This window comes from Eptatretus burgeri, chromosome 14 (genome assembly GCF_056783735.1).
Source record: "Eptatretus burgeri isolate ZD-2024b chromosome 14, Ebu_testis_v1, whole genome shotgun sequence".
In the NCBI taxonomy this organism is placed as follows: domain Eukaryota; kingdom Metazoa; phylum Chordata; class Myxini; order Myxiniformes; family Myxinidae; genus Eptatretus; species Eptatretus burgeri.
Genome location: NC_140974.1, coordinates 36133077 through 36153834, shown reverse-complemented (window position 1 = coordinate 36153834; position 20758 = coordinate 36133077). Strand labels below are relative to the sequence as shown.

At 44.0% G+C, this 20758-nt stretch overlaps 1 protein-coding gene and 1 long non-coding RNA gene across 3 annotated transcripts in view; one reads left to right on the top strand and one right to left on the bottom strand.

Moving 5' to 3' along the window:
• LOC147012967 (uncharacterized) overlaps positions 1–8405 on the top strand; it is a 77807-nt gene extending 69402 nt beyond the window's left edge. The window contains exon 2 of the long non-coding RNA XR_015051135.1: positions 8156–8405. This is a non-coding gene — a long non-coding RNA (uncharacterized LOC147012967). The remainder of the gene's footprint in view (positions 1–8155) is intronic.
• The window catches only part of LOC147012966 (laminin subunit gamma-1-like), a 253798-nt gene that overhangs the window by 219856 nt on the left and 13184 nt on the right, over positions 1–20758 (bottom strand). The gene's annotated exons all lie outside the window — the stretch shown is intronic.

Here is a 20758-nt window from a genome sequence, read left to right as displayed (position 1 = left end):
TGATCCTTTATGGGCAAATTGAAAATCCTGCTCAACGAAGGCACATGCACGCACGCACGCACGCACGCACGCATCCATGCACATACATGCTGTATTGATTGCAAGGGTACTAATTCTTAAAAAAAAATCCTCAGTAATTGACTTAGCTGTATTTAGCTAGGTTTTAATGGCAAACCTCAAAATAGTTGTAGGCCAGAAGTAATAACTTTCATAACTTGTAAGCGATTGACCAAATTATTAAATGGGCTGAATAATCACCTGGGCTCTGTTCTTCATCAAGGTCTTTCACCTTTCTGCTCAGAAGCTCTGTAAACAGTGTGTCCATCACCTTTGCCATAGGTTCACATCTGTAGATCCACAACCTCAGCTATGTCCATACAGTCAGTCAACCCACCAATGTGATCTCACTTTGAAACTCTCTACCCATAGCTTAAAGCTTTACCCACAGATATTTACATTCCTTGCTCAAGGGATTCATGCATCATCACATATTCACAATCGTAATCACACACTCCATGATGTAGGAATCCTGGAAAATGACCAAATACCAGGATCTGAAAAATGAATAAAGCTGAAATTGTACCAGTGATAGTCAGAGCTACGGGAATGATAAAGAAAACCCTTACGGAGTATTTAAGTATCATTCTGGGGAATATCACGACAAACGAGCTACAAGTTGAGGCTGTCAAAGGTTCAGTGAAGATACTGAAAAGTGCCTTTGGAACGAGGCTATGAGAACGAAGTTTCACAGTTTCGTTCATGAATCATGGCCCTTTACCATAAAATAGGAGATGGAGATTTTGAGTTCTGGGAGAACTTCCTCACAGCTCCTGAAACCCCCAAATGGAGATAACAACCAAATAAGAATCAGAGGGTACGGTACTACTCTCTATGAAGGGATGGCGTGGAAAAAAATGTCAATCCCATCTGCTGCATACAAAACTAATGTCGGAGTATCTACTTCAAAAAGTCACTTTGGATACATGTGAGAGCCCACCTGGTCTGTTCAGCTGATTGTCGAGGCAGGGACCACTTTTCAGTTCTACATACCATGGAAAAAATAAACAATATCCCCCTTCCTCCACGTGGCAGGGGATAAAAATATACCCATCAGAGATGGGGAATCCCCCACCATTAAAAATAATTGAAATCAGATTAGCGTTTTTTCATTTATTACAAAAAACATTTTTCAAGATGGCAACTCCAGTCGGCCATATTAGATCCGACCACGCCCAAAATCAATAGGGTTCTTCCTTTTCAGGTGGTACATGTGTGACCCAAATTTCAAATCGATATGGCGAACAGTTTATGAGTTATCGCACTCACAGCTATAAATGTTGATGCCCAGCTAGCCGGACGGACGGACGACCCGGGTGACAACAATATCCCCCTTCCGCCACGCGGTGGGGGATAAAAAAAAAGCAAAAAAAAAAACAACAAAAAAACGAGATCGCTCAAACCTGGGAATTCATCTTGTCATTCATTACAATAATATTAATGACAATTAGAACTGCCACTTTATAATTGCTGGCAGTGATGACCGGGTACCCAGACGTCCGCCTTTGATACAACATGAGACATATATGATAGTTGCAAAGTTTTGCTTCGATTGGATCAGTGGTTCCAGAGAAAACATTATTTAATAGTGACACAAATACAGCCCTGCTTCGATACAGGGCGGGACCGACGAGTTATGAACCGAGTAACACAAAGTGTTCAATCTATTTATTACGCATTCAGTTAGCCCTTTTTCCTGGGGACATTGTCGGTATCAATTGAATTGCTACTCCTGTACCCTCAAACGCATTCAGGTGCAGCCAAGTGAGCCTTCTGGAAAAAAAAATCTAATAGTTCTCAGATTCAAATAATGAAATAATTTTGGCTGCCAAACTGTGTGGCCGATCAGGTTGAAATTTTAAACCTACATTTCACATGTCGGCGAAATGATAATTGTGAAGTTTCGCATATATTGAAACAGTGGTTCCAGAGTAACATTAATTAATATTTATCCTTCAATCCAACATGGCTGCCAAACCAAGTAGCCGATCGAGTTGAAATTTAAACACTTCATTCCACATGTGTCCTGTATCATCTCTCTGAAGTTTCACATTTATTGATATAGCAGTTCCAGAGTAAACATTAATTGATATTTTCCCTTCAATCCAATATGGCTGCCAAATGATGTGTCGTACATCAAAGTGAAGAGGGGGGGGGACTTTTTGTTCGTCATGGAGAGGCGGTCATACTTGTGGAGTGTTGCCTTGATCTGTTCAGCCGTTTCAGAGAAGAAGACTTTTAAAGTTATTAATTTTCAATCCAATATGGCTGTCGTACCATGTGACCTATTAGAACATAAATTCAAATTCTCTATCGAATGGGGAAGTGGATTATGCTTGTTATCCCGCCCCCCAGAGGGAGGGAGCGGGATATTGTAACCATCCGGTTTGTTACTCACGAAATCTAAAGATTTCGTAAGTATATTGATGACTTCCGTCATCTGTTTGTGTGTTTGTGTGTTTGTGTGTGTTTGTGTGTTTGTTTGTAGGCACGATAACTCGAGAACGGAAGAAGCTACCAATGTCAAATTAGGCCATGTGATTCAGGAGGGTGGTGGCTAGCGCTGATTAGGTTTTGGTCAAAATCGGTCACAGGTCAAGGTCACAGTGAGGTCAAACATTCGATTTTTGATGGTTTGGTACAGAATCATCATAGAAACTTCTGGTTTGCATTGCTACCTTCTCTGGAGACAGCTTTTATTAGACAAGGTCAGAGGTCAAGTTGACGATTTCGTAAGTACCAGTCTGTGACTGCTTGTTTCTTTATTTATTTATTTTTGTACGATTGACGTCACAATTCTTCTTCTTCTTCGTTTGGTATGACGTCACAATCGACGCTGGGGACCTGAGTATGTGCCTTTTCATGGTTTGATAATAATGTCTGTGTGTCTGTATGCGACCACCGTTTCTCAACGACCACCAGTCCAATCTGATTGAAACTTGCCAGAAATATTGCTGGGGATCCGCAGATGTGCCTTTTCAAGGTTTGATATTAATCGGACAAGCGGTTCCCAAGTTACGGCCATTTATTTACCAAACCAATGACAAGACACGGTGCTATGACGTCATGAATGACGTCACAATTAATGTTTATTTCATTTAAAATTAAACTAAACTAACTCTTTATGTTCTTCATCACATGCTCACGGCAAACAGGGATCACAACAATTTAAAGGACACACAAGGAAGATTAAACACGGGATTTTAAAGATTACTCCTGGAATCTTTCATTTATACAGAAAAGTTCCATGAGACAAGACAGCCGGCTAAAGAGGAATGTTGATGGCAAAGAGGGGGCGGGAGAGAGGGGGGCAAGAGAGGAGGGTGAGAGAGGGGAGGGAGAGAGGGGATGAGAGAGAGGGGGCGTCACAATTCAAGAGAGGGGGAGAGAGGAGGTGGCGAGAGAGGGAACGGGAGATGGGTGTGAGAAGGGGGTGAGAGTGGGGTGAGAGAGAGGGTGAGAGAGAGGGGCGAGAGAGAGGGGCGAGAGAGGAGGGGGAAAAGAAGAGGGGGGGAAGAGGGGGGCGAGAGAGGAGGACGAGAGAGGGGGCGAGAGAGAGGAGCGAGAGTGAGAGGGGCGACAGAGGAGGGGGAGAGAGGAGGGAGAGAGAGGAGGCGAGAGAGGGGCAAGAGGAGGCGAGAGGGGCGAGAGAGGAGGCGAGAGGGGGGGAGGATCTGACTTTGCAAGGTTTGATATTAATCGGTCGAGCGGTTCCCAAGTTACAGCCATTTATTTACCAAACCAATGACAGGACACGGTGCTATGACATCATGAATGGCGTCACAATTAATGTTTATTTCATTTTAAATGAAACTAAACTAACTCTTTATATTCCTCATCACATGCTCACGGCAAACAGGGATCACAACAATTTAAAAGACACACAAGGAAGATTAAACACGGGATTTTAAAGATTACTCCTGGAATTTATACAGAAAAGTTCCGTCAGACAAGACAGCCGGCGAAAGAGGAATGATGATGGCAAAGAGGGGGTTTGGAGAGAGGGGGGGCAAGAGAGGGGGTGAGAGAGGGGAGGGAGAGAAGGTGGTCAGAGAGAGGGGGCGTCACAATTCAAGAGAGGGGAGAGAGCAGGTGGCGAGGGAGGGGAACGGGAGATGGGTGTGAGAAGGGGGTGAGAGTGGGGGTGAGAGAGAGGGGTGAGAGAGAGGGGCGAGAGAGAGGGCGAGAGAGAGGGCGAGAGAGGAGGGGGAAAAGAGGGGGGGGAAGAGGGGGGCGAGAGAGGAGGACGAGAGAGGGGGCGAGAGAGAGGAGCGAGAGTGAGAGGGGCGACAGAGGAGGGGGAGAGAGGAGGGGAGAGAGGAGGGCGAGAGAGGGGGCAAGAGGAGGCGAGAGGGGCGAGAGAGGAGGCGAGAGGGGGGGAGGATCTGCCTTTCAAGGTTTGATATTAATCGGACAAGCGGTTCCCAAGTTACGGCCATTTATTTACCAAACCAATGACAAGACACGGTGCTATGACATCATGAATGACGTCACAATTAATGTTTATTTCATTTTAAATGAAACTAAACTAACTCGTTATATTCCTCGTCACATGCTCACTGCAAACAGGGATCACAACAATTTAAAGGACACACAAGGAAGATTAAACACGGGATTTTAAAGATTACTCCTGGAGTCTTTCATTTATACAGAAAAGTTCCATTAGACAAGACAGCCGGCTAAAGAGGAATGTTGATGGCAAAGAGGGGGCGGGAGAGAGGGGGCAAGAGAGGGGGAAAGAGAGGGGGTGAGAGAGGGGAGGGAGAGAGGGGGATGAGAGAGAGGAGGCGTCACAATTCAAGAGAGGGGGAGAGAGGAGGTGGCGAGAGAGGGGAACGGGAGAGGAGTGTGAGAGGGGGTGAGAGAGAGGGTGAGAGAGAGGGGCGAGAGAGAGAGGGGCGAGAGAGGAGGGGGAAAAGAAGAGGGGGAAGAGGGGGGAAGAGGGGGGAAGAGGGGGCGAGAGAGGAGGACGAGAGAGGGGGGCGAGAGAGAGGAGCGAGAGTGAGAGGGGCGACAGAGGAGGGGGAGAGAGGAGGGGAGAGAGGAGGGCGAGAGAGGGGGCAAGAGGAGGCGAGTGGGGCGAGAGAGGAGGCGAGAGGGGGGGGAGGATCTGCCTTTTCAAGGTTTGATATTAATCGGACAAGTGGTTCCCAAGTTACGGCCATTTATTTACCAAACCAATGACAAGACACGGTGCTATGACATCATGAATGACGTCACAATTAATGTTTATTTCATTTTAAATTAAACTAAACTAACTCTTTATATTCCTCGTCACATGCTCACGGCAAACAGGGATCACAACAATTTAAAGGACACACAAGGAAGATTAAACACGGGATTTTAAAGATTACTCCTGGAGTCTTTCATTTATGCAGAAAAGTTCCATGAGACAAGACAGCCGGCTAAAGAGGAATGTTGATGGCAAAGAGGGGGCGGGAGAGAGGGGGCAAGAGAGGGGGTGAGAGAGGGGAGGGAGAGAGGGGATGAGAGAGAGGGGGCGTCACAATTCAAGAGAGGGGAGAGAGGAGGTGGCGAGAGAGGGGAACGGGAGATGGGTGTGAGAAGGGGGTGAGAGTGGGGTGAGAGAGAGGGGTGAGAGAGAGGGGCGAGAGAGAGGGGCGAGAGAGAGGGGCGAGAGAGGAGGGGGAAAAGAAGAGGGGGGAAGAGGGGGGCGAGAGAGGAGGACGAGAGAGGGGGCGAGAGAGAGGAGCGAGAGTGAGAGGGGCGACAGAGGAGGGGGAGAGAGGAGGGGGGAGAGGAGGGCGAGAGAGGGGGCAAGAGGAGGCGAGAGGGGCGAGAGAGGAGGCGAGAGGGGGGGAGGATCTGCCTTTTCAAGGTTTGATATTAATCGGACAAGCGGTTCCCAAGTTACGGCCATTTATTTACCAAACCAATGACAAGACACGGTGCTATGACATCATGAATGACGTCACAATTAATGTTTATTTCATTTTAAATTAAACTAAACTAACTCTTTATATTCCTCGTCACATGCTCACTGCAAACAGGGATCACAACAATTTAAAGGACACACAAGGAAGATTAAACACGGGATTTTAAAGATTACTCCTGGAGTCTTTCATTTATACAGAAAAGTTCCATTAGACAAGACAGCCGGCTAAAGAGGAATGTTGATGGCAAAGAAGGGGCGGGAGAGAGGAGGCAAGAGAGGGGGAAAGAGAGGGGGTGAGAGAGGGGAGGGAGAGAGGGGGATGAGAGAGAGGAGGCGTCACAATTCAAGAGAGGGGGAGAGAGGAGGTGGCGAGAGAGGGGAACGGGAGAGGGGTGTGAGAGGGGGGGTGAGAGAGAGGGTGAGAGAGAGGGGCGAGAGAGAGAGGGGCGAGAGAGGAGGAGGGAAAGAAGAGGGGGGAAGAGGGGCGAGAGAGGAGGGCGAGAGAGGGGGTGAGAGAGAGGAGCGAGAGAGAGGGGCGACAGAGGAGGGGGAGAGAGGAGGGGAGAGAGGAGGGGAAAGAGGGGGCGAGAGAGGAGAGCGAGAGAGTGGGCAAGAGGAGGCGAGAGGGCGAGAGAGGGGGCGAGAGGGGAGAGGGGCGGATGTGCCTTTTCAAGGTTTGATATTAATCAGACAAGCGGTTCCCAAGTTATGGCCATTTTTCTTGCTTTTTTCAGTGTTGGAAAGGTAGACATTTGGTAGACATTTGTGAATACACTTACAGAGGGGCGAGAGAGAAGGAGAGAGAGAGGAGGGGGGAGAGGAGAGGCGAGAGAGGAGGGTGAGAGAGGGGGAGAGAGGGGGAGAGGGGGTGAGAGAGAGGGGCGTCACAATTCAAGAGAGGGGAGAGAGAGGAGGGGCAAGAGAGGGGGAGAGAGAGGAGGAGAAGAGAGGAGGGGAGAGAAGGGGTGAGATAGGGGGAGAGAGGGGCAAGAGAGGAGGTGGGAGAGAGGAGGGGCAAGACTAGGGGGGAGAGGGGGGACGAGAGAGGGTAGGCGAGAGAGAGAGGGCATCACAATTCTTCTTCTTCGTTTTATATGATGTCACAATTGACGCTGGGGACTTGAGTATGTTTCCCAGGTGTTTCCCAAGTTATGGCCATTTATGATACGGTTGGTCTGATCTTATTGAAACAATGCCCCAATCCAGTCGTCGTTTACGAGAGCGAAGGAACGAAGCTGCACATACTGGCATGCACCTACGGGTACGCACCTACGGGTACGCACCTACGGGCCCGCACCTACGGGCCCGCACCTACGGGCCCGCACTAGTGTTTGAAAAAATCCGAATTTTTTTTTTTGTCGAAAATCAAAAATTTTATGCGCACTATAATCAATCTCTTTGTCAAATAATTTCAGCCCGATCCGTCAAAAACTGTATGACTAGTATGCAATTATATAGTGACCACCCATGTCGCCGACCAGCTTGTCTTCATTTAATCGAAAGCGATGGCTCGTTCTTGTAAAAGTCTCCATTCTTTTTATGAGGCTAAGATAAATTTGGGGCTTGAGGTTGTTCGATTTTGAGGAAAAGAACGCGCTCCGAATGGCTTCAAGACATTATAATGTTTATTTGCACTCGAGCTGGAGCTCGTTACAAGCTTTTAATGTGTATGAAGGTAATTAAAATGATGATGATGTTCAAAGATTTCCCGTTGACGAAACGCTAAGGAAACATGACAACGAAGTCCGCTGACAAAGGTTCGACAGGACGAGCACCAGGTGGAAGGTGAGTGTTGTGAACTCAGAGAGAAAACACAGGGGGGTGGGTGAGATGCGGAATGGTGTTTCCAACGACGTCCTCCTTCAGTTGATATATATACAACCTTAACGGCGCCGTTCTTTAGGATCACTCACAGTAGTTCGACGTACCAGGGTTATCGTTTGTGTGTGACTCTTAGTCGTTCCTTATCAACGGTTTCTCATGCAGAGCTTGTTTGAGTGTTAAGCCACTGGGCGAGCACTCCACAAGAAACCGTTTGCAATGGAACATACCCAAGTCCTCGAACCCTGTGTGTGGTCTTCATGATGACAACATGGCTTTCTAGAATGGAGACCATAAATCACAGCTCTTTTAGTGTACGATAATGTTTCTGAAAATTCTGAACGATCATTTGACCTTGAAATTTGATGTTTGCACCTTTAGGATTTGGCAAATAACATCAGCCAGTGATCGAATTGCCATCAAGATGGGGAGAACATCTTTCTTGCAGGAGAAGAGATCATCTCGGGGAGAACACCAAGCATTGAGCAGGGAGGGGTGGGGGGTGGGAAGAGAACGCCCAGAAGAGATGGCTGAGATCTGGAAGAAGATGCTTAGTTTTGCTTTTAATTTTAGAATTTTTTTTTCATTTGAAAGTTGTTATAAATTTTAAATAAAGTTTTAAAAAAACTTACATTTTGAAATTGGGTGTTGACTTTCTGTAGGCACTTTATCTTGAATAGCATATCCTCTAAATTTGTGTGTGCTTGGCCAATTTTGCACCAAATTCTTTATAGCTGTTCAAATGCCATCCACCCATCCATTGGGACCAAACTCTGTGCAGAGCGTTGGTGCTGTCTAAGCAGTCTCCTTGGCTATTGGGCACAATCCTGGATGGGTCACCATTCCAACGTAGGATACCAGCAAGCTGGTAAACATTTTGCCAACCTCAGAAGGATGACAGGCTGAGTCAATCCCACCTGGTATTTTTACACGACTTCTACCATCTTTGTTTTATTTGAATTGAAACTAGTACGGGCCAGTAGGGGCGGACCCGTAGGTGCGTGCCCGTAGGTGAGTGCCAGTATGTGCAGCCTCTCTCTCTCTCTCTCTCTCTCTCTCTCTCTCTCTCTCTCTCTCTCTCTCTCTCTCTCTCTCTCTCTCTCTCTCTCTCTCTCTCTCTCTCTCTCTCTCTCTCTCTCTCTCTCTCTCTCTCTCTCTCTCTCTCTCTCTCTCTCTCTCTCTCTCTCTCTCTCTCTCTCTCTCTCTCTCTCTCTCTCTCTCTCTCTCTCTCTCTCCTCGAAAAGGCACATCCACAGGTCCCCAGCAATATTCCTGGCAAGTTTCAATCGTGCAAAATAATAAACAAATAAATAAATAAACATTAATTGTGATGTCATTCTTGACGTCATAGCACTGTGTCCTGTCATCATTGGTCGACAGATAAATGGCCGTAACTTGGGAACCGCTTGTCCGATTAATATCAAACCTTGAAAAGGCACATACTCAGGTCCCCAGGGTCGATTGTGACGTCATACCAAATGAAGAAGAAGAATTGTGACGTCAATCGTGCAAAAAGATAAATAAATAAATAAATACACATTAATTGTGATGTCATTCGTGACGTCATAGCACCGTGTCTTGCCATTGGTCGACAGATAAATGGCCGTAACTTGGGAACCGCTCGTCCGATTAATATCAAACCACGAAAAGGCACATCCGCGGGTCCCCGGCAATATTCCTGGCAAGTTTCAATCAGATCGGACAGGCAGTCATCGAGAAACGGCAGTCGCATACAGACACAGACAGACAGACAGACATACAGACACACACACAGAGATTGCTGGAATTATAGATAGATATACTTCAACGTTGGAGAACACAAATCGCCTTCTTGTCACTTCCAAAACCCTCCCGTTAAGCAGTACTTGAACGTGCTAAATCGGGTGACGTATGAGGGTGAAATATGAGACTGCTTCAATACCGCTAAATCTCTGGAATTTTTTTAAAACTATCTTTAAAATCATTATCTATCTATAATTCCAGCAATCTCTGTGTGTCTGTGTGTCTGTGTTTCTGCGACCGCTGGTTCTCGACAACCACTGATCCGATCTAATTGAAACTTGCCAGGAATATTGCTGGGGACCTGTGGATGTGCCTTTTCAATGTTTGATATTAATCGGACGAGCGGTTCCAAAGTTAGGGCCATTTATTTTCCAACCAATGACAGGACACAGTGCTACGACATCACGATTGACGTCACAATTCTTCTTCTTTTTTTTTTGCAGGATTGACGTCACAATTCGTCTTCTTCTTCATTTGATATGACGTCACAATTGATACTGCCCTAGGATCACTGCTGGGTGCCATTTTAAAAGGCCTGTGTGGTTGTTGTTTTCGGCACGCGGTTTGAAAGTTTTTTTTTTTTTTTTGCACGTACGGCCACGCATGTATGGCCAAGCACGTATGGGCACGCCCGTAGGTACGTCATCCATCAGATCCTTCAAAATCTGTTGGTTGGAAAATCTGTGATGGGTGTACGGGCATGCACTACAAAAGCAAACTACAAAATCTGTGATGGGTGTACGGGATTACGCACGTACGGGTCTATCTATGTACGGGTCTAGACGCACAGTCTATCTATAATTCCAGCAATCTCTGTGTGTCTGTATCTGAATGTGTGTGTGTGTGTGTGTGTGTGTGTGTGTGTGTGTGTGTGTGTGTGTGTGTGTGTGTGTGTGTGTGTGTGTGTGTGTGTGTGTGTGTGTGTGTGTGTGTGTGTGTGTGTGTGTCTGTGACCGCTGTTTCTCGACAACCACTGGTCCGATCTAATTGAAACTTGCCAGGAATATTGCTGGGGACCTGTGGATGTGCCTTTTCAAGGTTTGATATTAATCGGAGAAGCGGTAATGACGGTGCTATGACACGGTGCTATGACGTCACGATTGACGTCACAATTCTTCTTCTTTAATTTATTTATTTTTATGAAATTTTTTTGCACGATTGGCGTCACAATTCTTCTTTTTTTTTTTTGCACGTACGGGCACGCATGTATGCCCACACATGTACAGGCACGCACGTACGGCCACGCATGTATGGGACAGCATAGAGTAGAGAGGATCTATATATTAATACTGAAAGACCAATTTTGTGCTCCTCCCAGCGGTCACGTCACGTTTTTCTCGGTAGTGACCTGGACTGAAAGAAACTTCGTACCTGTAAGAGTGCATCGCACATAGTGGCAACAGTCAACTTTCAAATCTGAAGCAGAATAAACACTTTTCGTTGAGACGGAGGTGAGGAGTGAAGAGGCAGGGGCGAGGGATGAAGAGACGGGGGCAGGGAGTGAAGAGGCGGGGGGAAAGGTAAGCAAATTTTTGGGCGGGGGTAAGCAAATTGAAAGTGGAAGATGGATGAAATGGGGGGGGGGGATGAGTGGGCGGGGGCTGGGGTGAATTAGGCGGGGTTGATTGTGAGGGGGTGGACAGGGGGTGGGGGCCCGGGGTAAGTGGGGTGGGGAATCAAGAGACGGGGGCGGGGAGTGAAGAGGCAGGGGTGGGGTCAGGGTAATTAAATTTTTGGGCGGGGGTAAGCAAATTGAAGGCGGGGGGTGGGGGAGGCGGGGGGAAATGGGGCAGGGGCGGGGGATGAGTAGGCGGGGGCAAGCATGCCCTGTCCAGTCCATGTCCCTCGAGTGTGGGTGAGCTGGTGAGGGTGGTTGAATGAACGGAATCCGTCTGTGACGGGGTTTCGGCTTGTAGGATAATAATAGGATAGAGGACAGGATAGAGGATAGGATAGGATAATAAAGAATAGAGTAGATAGGAAACGTGGCCCCCTTCACACCATCCATCCCTTCGCTCTCCATAGGCCGCTGGACCCACCTTGGTAGATTGCTGAAATATGTGGGAGGCCATTCTGAGGCTTTGTTGGGCCTCGAGACAGGACGCTAGACTCTTCCTTATTCCCCTCCAGAAAGGATTTTAGGGGTTGGGAGTAGGTTAGGTTGACAGGATAAGTTAGCCTTACAAAGACAGAAAGGGGGTTAGGGAGATGAAATTATAGGGAAAAAATATATCTATCTATCTATAATTCCAGCAATGTGTGTGTGTGTGTGTGTGTGTGTCTGTGACCACTGTTTCTCGACAACCACTGGTCCAATCTAATTGAAACTTGCCAGCTATATTGCTGGGGACCTGTGGATGTGCCTTTTCAAGGTTTGATATTAATCGGACAAGTGCTTTCCAAGTTATGGCTATTTATTTACCAAACCAATGACAGGACATGGTGCTATGACGTCACAATTGACTTGACAATTCTTTTTTTTTTTGCACCTACGGCCATGCACGTACGGGCATGCACATACGCCCACGCACGTATGGGCACGCACGTACGGGCACGCGAGAGCGAAGGAACAGCCTGTGTGGTTGTTTCTAGCATGTGGTTTGAAAGCTATTATTATAATTTTTTGAACGTACGGTCACGCACGTACGGGCACGCATGTACGGGCCCGCACGTACGGGCCCACACTGGTATTTTAAATTTCAACTTAATCGGACACATGGTCTGGCAGCCAGAATTTTTTTTTTTTGGATGTGGATTCTTTCTTTTTTCTGTTCTCTTTTTTGATTGAGACTCACTTGGTTGTGCCTGGATGGGTTTGAGGGTAGAGGAGTAAGAGCTGAAATGTGAATCCTACTCAGGTTCCTCCTGATGACTTCATCTTTGCATTTTGCTTGTTCGGATTCCTTCTGATGACTCCAATGCAGGACTGCACCTATTTGGTCTTCCATTTGATTTGAATTGAATTTATTTTAATCCCATTCTAAATTCAATTGAATAACTAGAACTGCCACTTTATAACTGCTGGCAGTGATGACCGGGTACCCAGACATCCACCTTTGATACAACATGAGACTTTCTGTAGATGATAGTTGCAAAGCTTTGCTTAGATACGAGAAGTGGTTCCAGAGAAAACATTATGTAATCGTAATACAAATACAGCCCTGCTTCGACACATTGCGGGACTGATGAGTTACGAACCAGGTAGCACAAAACAAGTGTTCAATCAATTTATTCCGAATGCAGTTAGCCCTTTTTAATGGGGACATTATCGGTATCAATTGAATTGCTATTCCTGTACCATCAAACGCATGCAGGTGCAGCCAAGTGAGCCTTCTGGAAAAAAAAAAACTAATGTAAAAGTTCAAAAATTCAAATAATTAAATAATTCTGGCTGTCAAACCGTGTGGCCGATCGGGTTGAAATTTTAAAACTACGCTTCAAATGTCGTCTAGATAATAATTGTTAAGTTTCACATATATTGACACAATGGTTCCAGAGTAAATATTACTTAATATTTCCCCTTCAATATGCCATATTGAATACGTGTGTGAAGTTTTGCTTTATATCAGATAAGGTGCGTTTTCCATCCAAGATGGCCGCCAAACCACGTGACTTGTGATGTCATAATTTTTACCATGCGTGCATAAACGATTGTAGATGATAGTTGCAAATTTTCGCTTCGATAGATGAAGCAGTTCCAGAGAAAACATTATTTAATATTTTCTTAAATCCAACATGGCTGCCAAACCATGTGACCTATCAATAAGAAATTAACAAACTTGTAAAATGATGTCATGGGGAATGTGGGTGTAAAGTTTCGCCTCAATCAGTTCAGCCGTTCTGGAGAAGATGTTTCAAATTATTTTGTTCAAAACAAGATGGCTGCCGAACCAAGTCACCTATGACGTCATAATATTTTTTTCTGTGGTGATTTGTTGTTATGCAGATGACGCACAAGAAATTTAAGATTTTTCCCATACAGTGTTCTACTTGACGAATTTACACCAGCATACCGCTTCACCGATGACGTCACGAAAAATCACTCGAGTTCCCCATGGAGAGCTCATTAAAAGACATGAAGCAAAAAAAATTTCCATTGCACGGTTTCAGATATACAAAGGTCCAAATTTTATCGGTTTTTTCAATATGGCGCCCGTACCACGTGACCTATGACGTCATAATTATCAGGCAAGTATGCTATCAAAAAAGATACACACTGTGGTGAAAATTTCGTTTCGATCGGACTTACCGTTCCTGAGAAAATGATTTTTAAAGCGAAAAAACCCGTAAATTGTCGGCGGAAAAAGAATAAGAAACTGGAACTGCCACTTTATAACTGCTGGCAGTGATGACCGGGAACCCAGACGTCCGCCTTTGATACAACGTGAGACTAATATGATAGTCGCAAAGTTTCCCTTTGATAGGATAAGTGGTTGCAGAGAAAACATTATTTAATAGTGATACAAATGCAGCCTTGCTTCGGGACAGCGCAGGACAGACGAGTTACGAACCGGGTAGCACAAAGTGTTCAAACTAGTTCTTATTTATGCAGTTAGCTCTTTTTCCTGGGGACATTGTCGGTATCAATTGAATTGCTATTCTTGTACCCTCAAACACTTTCAGGTGCAGCCAAGTGAGCCTTCTGGAAAAAAAAAATCTAAAAGTTCTCAGATTCAAATAATTAAATCATTCTGGCTGCCAAACCGTGTGGCTGATCGGGTTGAAGTTTTAAATCCACGTTTCACATGTCTGCTAAATTATAATTGTGAAGTTTCGCATATATAGAAGCAGCAGTTCCAGAGTAAACATTAATTAATATTGATCCTTCAATCCAACATGGCTGCCAACCGATGTGACCTATCAATTAGAAATTAACAAACTTATATTCACTGCTCGTGTGCAATATGTTTTTGAAGTTTCCCCTTTATCTGACCAGCCATTCTGGAGAAGATGTTTGGAGGTTTTAGGGTAAATTCAATATGGCCACCAAACCATGTGACCTATCAATTAGAAATTAACAAACTTGTGAAAGGATGTCTTGGGGGAAGTGTGTGTGAATTTTTGCCTCAATCTGTCCAGCCTTACTGGAGAAGAAGATTTTTTAAATTTATTAATTTTCAATCAAAGATGGGTGATGAACCATGTGATCTATGACATCATAAATTTATATTCTGCTTCCAATCGTGTAGTGGAACACGTTTCTGAAGTTTCGTGTTTATCGGACAATGTGCGTTTTTCTATCCAAGACGGCCGCCAAAACATGACATGTGACGTCATAATTTTTAACGTATATGCAGGCATGGGGGTAGATTATATTTCCCAAGTTTCGCTTCGATGGGTTATGTGGTTCCAGAGAAAACATTATTTAATATAATTATTGAATCCAACATGGCTGCCAAACCATGTGACCTATCAATTATAAGTTAACAAAATTGTATTCACTACTCGTGTGCAATACGTTTGTGAAGTTTCCCCTTGATATGAACAGCCGTTCTGGAGAGGATGTTTGAAGGTTTTAGGGTAAATTCAATATGGCCGCCAAACCATGTGACCTATCAATTAGAAATTTACAAACTTGTGAAAGGACGTCTTGGGGAAAGTGTGTGTGAATTTTTCCCTCAATCTGTCTAGCCGTTCTGGAGAAGATTTTTAAAATTTATTTATTTTTAATCCAAGATGGCTGATGAACCTTGTGACCTATGACATCATAAATTTACATTCTGCCTCCAATCCTGTAGTGGAATACGTTTGTGAAGTTTCGTGTTAATCGGATAAGGTGCGTTTTTCTATCCAAGATGGCTGCCAAACCATGTGACTTTTGATGTCAAAATTTTTACTTTTTTTGCAGACACTAGTGCATGCCGGTACATGCGTGGCCGTACATGCAAAAAAAAAAATAACACTTTCAAACCGCGTGCCAGGAACAACAACCACACAGACCGTTCCTTCACTCTCGCATGCCAGTACGTGCGTGGCCGTACGTGCAGAAAAAAAACTTTCAAACCGCATGCCAGGAACAACAACCACCCAGGCCGTTCCTTCACTCTCACGTGCCCATACGTGCGTGGCCGTACGTGCAAAAAAAAAACTTTTAAAAAACTACACAGGCCGTTCCTTCGTTCTCGTAAACGACGACTGAATTGGGGCATTGTGTTTATCTATAAATACGCATAATAAATCGAGAAATTATTTGAATACAGTAAGTCATCACTATCCGGAAGTCCGTACGTTTAACCCGTAATGAGGAGTGCGCCCTTTCCCCAACGGCCACGCCTACGCAGCAACGTGTCCTGTCATTGGTTTGGTAAATAAATGGCCATAACTTGGGAACCACTTGTCCGATTAATTTCAAACCTTGAAAAGGCACATACTCAGGTCCCCAGCAATATACCTGGCAAGTTTCAATTAGATCGGACCAGTGGTTGTCAAGAAACAGTGGCCACAGACACACACACACACACACACACACACACACACACACACACACACACACACACACACACACATTGCTGGAATTATAGATAGATGATGGAAGATGATAGTTGCAAATTTTTGCTTCGATAGGTTACGCGATTCCAGAGAAAACATTATTTAATATTTTTCTTGAATCCAACATGGCTGCCAAACCTTGCGACCTATCAATTAGAAATTAACAAACTTACAGTGGGGAGAACAAGTATTTGATACACTGCCGATTTTGCAGGTTTTCCCACTTACAAAGCACATCGAGGTCTCTAATTTTTTATCAGAGGTACACTTCAACTGTAAAAGACGGTATCTAAAACAAAAATCCTGAAAATCACATTGTATGATTTAAAAATAATTAATTTGCATTTTATTGCATGAAATAAGTATTTTATACATCAGAAAAGCAGAACTTAATATTTGGTACAGAAACCTTTGTTTGCAATTACAGAGATCAGACGTTTCCTGTAGTTCTTAACCAGGTTTGCACAGACTGCAGCAGGGATTTTGGCCCACTCCTCCATACAGATCTTCTCCAGATCCTTCAGGTTTCGTGGCTGTCACTGGGCAACACAGACTTTCAGCTCCCTCCAAAGATTTTCTATTGGGTTCAGGTCTGGAGACTGGCGAGACCACTCCAGGACCTTGAGATGTTTCTTACGGAGCCACTCCTTAGTTGGCCTGGCTGTGTGTTTCAGGTCATTGTCATGTTGGAAGACCCAGCCACGCCCCATCTTCACTGCTCTTGTTGAGGGAAGGAGGTTGTTGGCCAAGATCTCGCGATACATGGCCCCATCCATCGTCCCCTCAATACAGTGCAGTCGTCCTGTCCCCTTTGCAGAAAAGCATCCCCAAAGAATGATGTTTCCACCTCCATGCTTCACGGTTGGGATGGTGTTCTCGGGGTTGTACTCATCCTTCTTCTTCCTCCAAACACGGCGAGTGGAGTTGAAACCAAAAAGCTCTATTTTGGTCTCATCAGACCACATGACCTTCTCCCTTTCTTCCTCTGGATAATCCAGATGGTCATTGGCAAACTTCAGATGGGCCTGGACATGCGCTGGCCTGAGCAGAGGGACCTTGCGTGCGCTGCAGGATTTTAATCCATGACGGCATAGTGTGTTACTTATGGTTTTCTTTGATACTGTGGTCCCAGCTCTCTTCAGGTCATTGACCAGGTCCTGCCTAGTAGTTCTGGGCTGATCCCTCACCTTTCTCATGATCATTGAGGCTCCACGAGGTGAGATCTTGCATGGATCCCCAGACCGAGGGAGATTGACTGTTATCTTGAACTTCTTCCATTTTCTAATAATTGCGCCAACAGTTGTTGCCTTCTCACCAAGCTGCTTGCCTATTGTCATGTAGCCCATCCCAGCCTTGTGCAAGTCTACAATTTTGTCCCTGATGTCCTTAGACAGCTCTCTGGTCTTGCCCATTGTGGAGAGGTTGGAGTCTGATTGATTGAGTGTGGACAGCTGTCTTTTATGCGGATACCAAGTTCAAACAGGTGCAGTTAATACAGCTAATGAGTGGAGAATGGGAGGGCTTCTTAAAGACAAAACTAACAGGTCTGTGAGAGCCGGAATTTTTACTGGTTGGTAGGTGATCAAATACTTATTTCATGCAATAAAATGCAAATTAATTATTTAAAAATCATACAATGTGATTTTCAGGATTTTTGTTTTGGATTCCGTCTTTCACAGTTGAAGTGTACCTATGATAAAAATTACAGACCTCTACATGCTTTGTAAGTGGGAAAACCTGCAAAATCGGCAGTGTATCAAATACTTGTTCTCCCCACTGTATATTCATTACTCGTGAGCAATACTTATGTGACGTTTCCCCTTGATCTGACCAGCCATTCTGGAGAAGATGTTTGAAGGTTTTAGGGTAAATTCAAGATGGCCACCAAACCATGTGACCTATCAATAAGAAATTAACAAACTTGAAAAAGGACGTCATGGGGAATGTGTGTGTAAAGGTTCGCCTCAATCTGTCCAACCGTTCTGCAGAAGAAGATTAAAAAAAAAAATTCAAAACAAGATGGCTGCCGAACCAAGTCACCTATGACGTCACAAAATTTTTTTCTGCGGTGAATTGTGTAGATGATGCTCAAGAAATTTAAGATTTTTCATATGCAGCATTCTACTTGACGAATTTTCACTGGAATACCGCTTCACTGATGATGTCAAGAAAAATCACCCCTCTTCCCCATTGGGAGGTCATTACAATGTGTGAATCGAAATATTTTTCCATTGCACCGTTTCAGAGATACAGAGGTCCAAAGTTTATCGTTTTTTTCAAGATGGTGCAGTACCAGGTGACCTATGACGTCACAATATTATCATTTGAGTATGCTATCAGAAAAGATACATACTATGGTGAAAATTTCGTGTCGATCGGACTTACCCTTCCTGAGAAAATGATTTTTAAAGCGAAAGAACCCGCGAATTGCTGGTGGAAAAAGAATAAATAAGAAATAAGAAATAAGAAATAAACAGAAGAAAAACAATAGGTTACCCAGTCCATTTGACTGGGTACCCTAATAACTACCACTTTATAACTGCTGGCAGTATTGACCGGGTAACAAGACGTCTGGCTCTGATACAAATACCACCCTGCTTTGATACAATGTCGGACTAACAAGTTATGGACCGAGTAACATGCCACATTCATTCTATTTAATATGTCAGCAGTTAGTCCTTTTTCCTGAATACATAGTCTGTATCAATTGCATTGGTGTTTAAATAACCTGAAAACAAAGTAATAAATGTGGATACCATTGGTGCAGAGCACAAAGTGGGGCTCCCTGCATCCAACGAAGCCCCTCTCATTTCTCTATGATACGGGATTCACAAGTTATGGACCGAGGAACAGGCCACATTACATCCATTTATTATGAACACAGTTGACCATTTTCCTTGGCAATCATCAGTATCAATTGATACTGATGAATTGCTACTCCTGTACCCTCAAAGGCATTCAGGTGCAGCCAAGTGAGCCTTATGCAAAAAAAGAAAAAAAATTCTTAAAGTTCTCTGATTGAAATAATTAAATTATTCTAGCTGCCAGACCTTGAGGCTGATCAGGTTGAAATTTGAAAGATACATTCGAAATGTTTGCTGTATCATAATTGTAAAGTTTCACATCGAATGATGCAGTAGTTCCAGAGTAAACATTATTTCATATTTTTCTTCAATCCAATATGGCTGCCAAACCATGTGACCTATAAATTGTTCATCAACAAACTTATATCTCCTTGCCTTGTAGAATATGTGCATGAAGCTTCCCTTTGATCTGACCAGCCATTCTGGAAAATTTGTTTGAAGGTTTTAGGGTAAATTCAATATGGCCACCAAACCAAGTGACCTATCAATTAGAAATTAACAAACTTGTAAAAAGATGCCTTGGGGAAAATGTGCATAAAGTTTCACCTCAATCTGTCCAGCTGTTCTAGAGAAGAAGATTTTTGAATTTTAAATTTTTTTCAATCAAATATGGCTGATAAACCATGTGACCTCTGACATCAGAAATTTATATTCTGCCTCTAATGGGGGTAGTGGATCATGGTTGCGAAGTTTTTGTGCTAATCGGATGAGTGCATTAATCTATCCAATATGGCCGCCAAACCTTGTTACGTGTGACATCATATATATTTTTTTACCATATCTGCAGCCATGGCGGTAGATAATAATTGCAAAGTTTCGCTTTGATAGGTTAAGTGGTTCCAGAGAAAACATTATTTAATATTTTTCTTCAATCCAATATGGCTGCCAAACTATGTGACCTATCAACTATGCATGAATAAATTTATATCCCCTATCGTTGGAGAATATGTATGTGAAGTTTCCCCTTGATCTGAAAAGCCATTCTCGAGAAGGTTTTTTTAAATGTTTTTTTTTTCAAAACAATGTGGCTTCCGAACCAAATGACCTATGATACATAATAATTTTTTTACTACAGTGAGTTGCTGCATAGATTACGCTGAAGAAATTTCACATTTTTCCAATGCAGCGTTCTCCCCATCAAATTTTCACCAGGATACCACTTCACCGATGACATCACGAAAATCACACGTATTCCCCATTAAATGGGAAGTTCGCAACGTGTGCCAAGTTTCAATTTTTTCCATTGCACGGTTTCAGAGAAAAAGAGGTCCAAAGTTTTTCGTTTTTTCAAAGATGGCGCCGTACCATGTGACATATGACATCATAATGATCAACTAAGTATGCCACAAAAAATATACGTACGGAGGTGAACATTTCGTGTTGATCAGACCTACGGTTGCTGAGAAAATGTATTTTAAAGCGAAAAAACCCCCAAAAATCTCCGGCGGAATAAGAAAAATCATAACTATAACTGCCACTTTATAACTGTTGGCAGTGACGACTGGGTACCAAGATGTCCGGCTTTGATACAAATCCCACCCTGCTTTGATACAACACGAGACTGACGAGTTACGGACCGATTAATACGAAGTGTTCAATCTATTTTTTTACGTATGTAGTTGGCCCTTTTTCCTGGGGACATTGTTGGTATGAATTGAATTGGCGCTTAAATTACCTGAACACAAAGTAATAAATGTGGACACCAACGGTGCAAAGCATAAAGCAGGATTCTCCTGAGTCAAATGAGGCCCAATACGATTTTCTACGACACGGGATTCAGAAGTTATGCACTGACAAACAGGCCATGTTTCATCCATTTATTATGTACACAGTTGACAATTTTTCATGG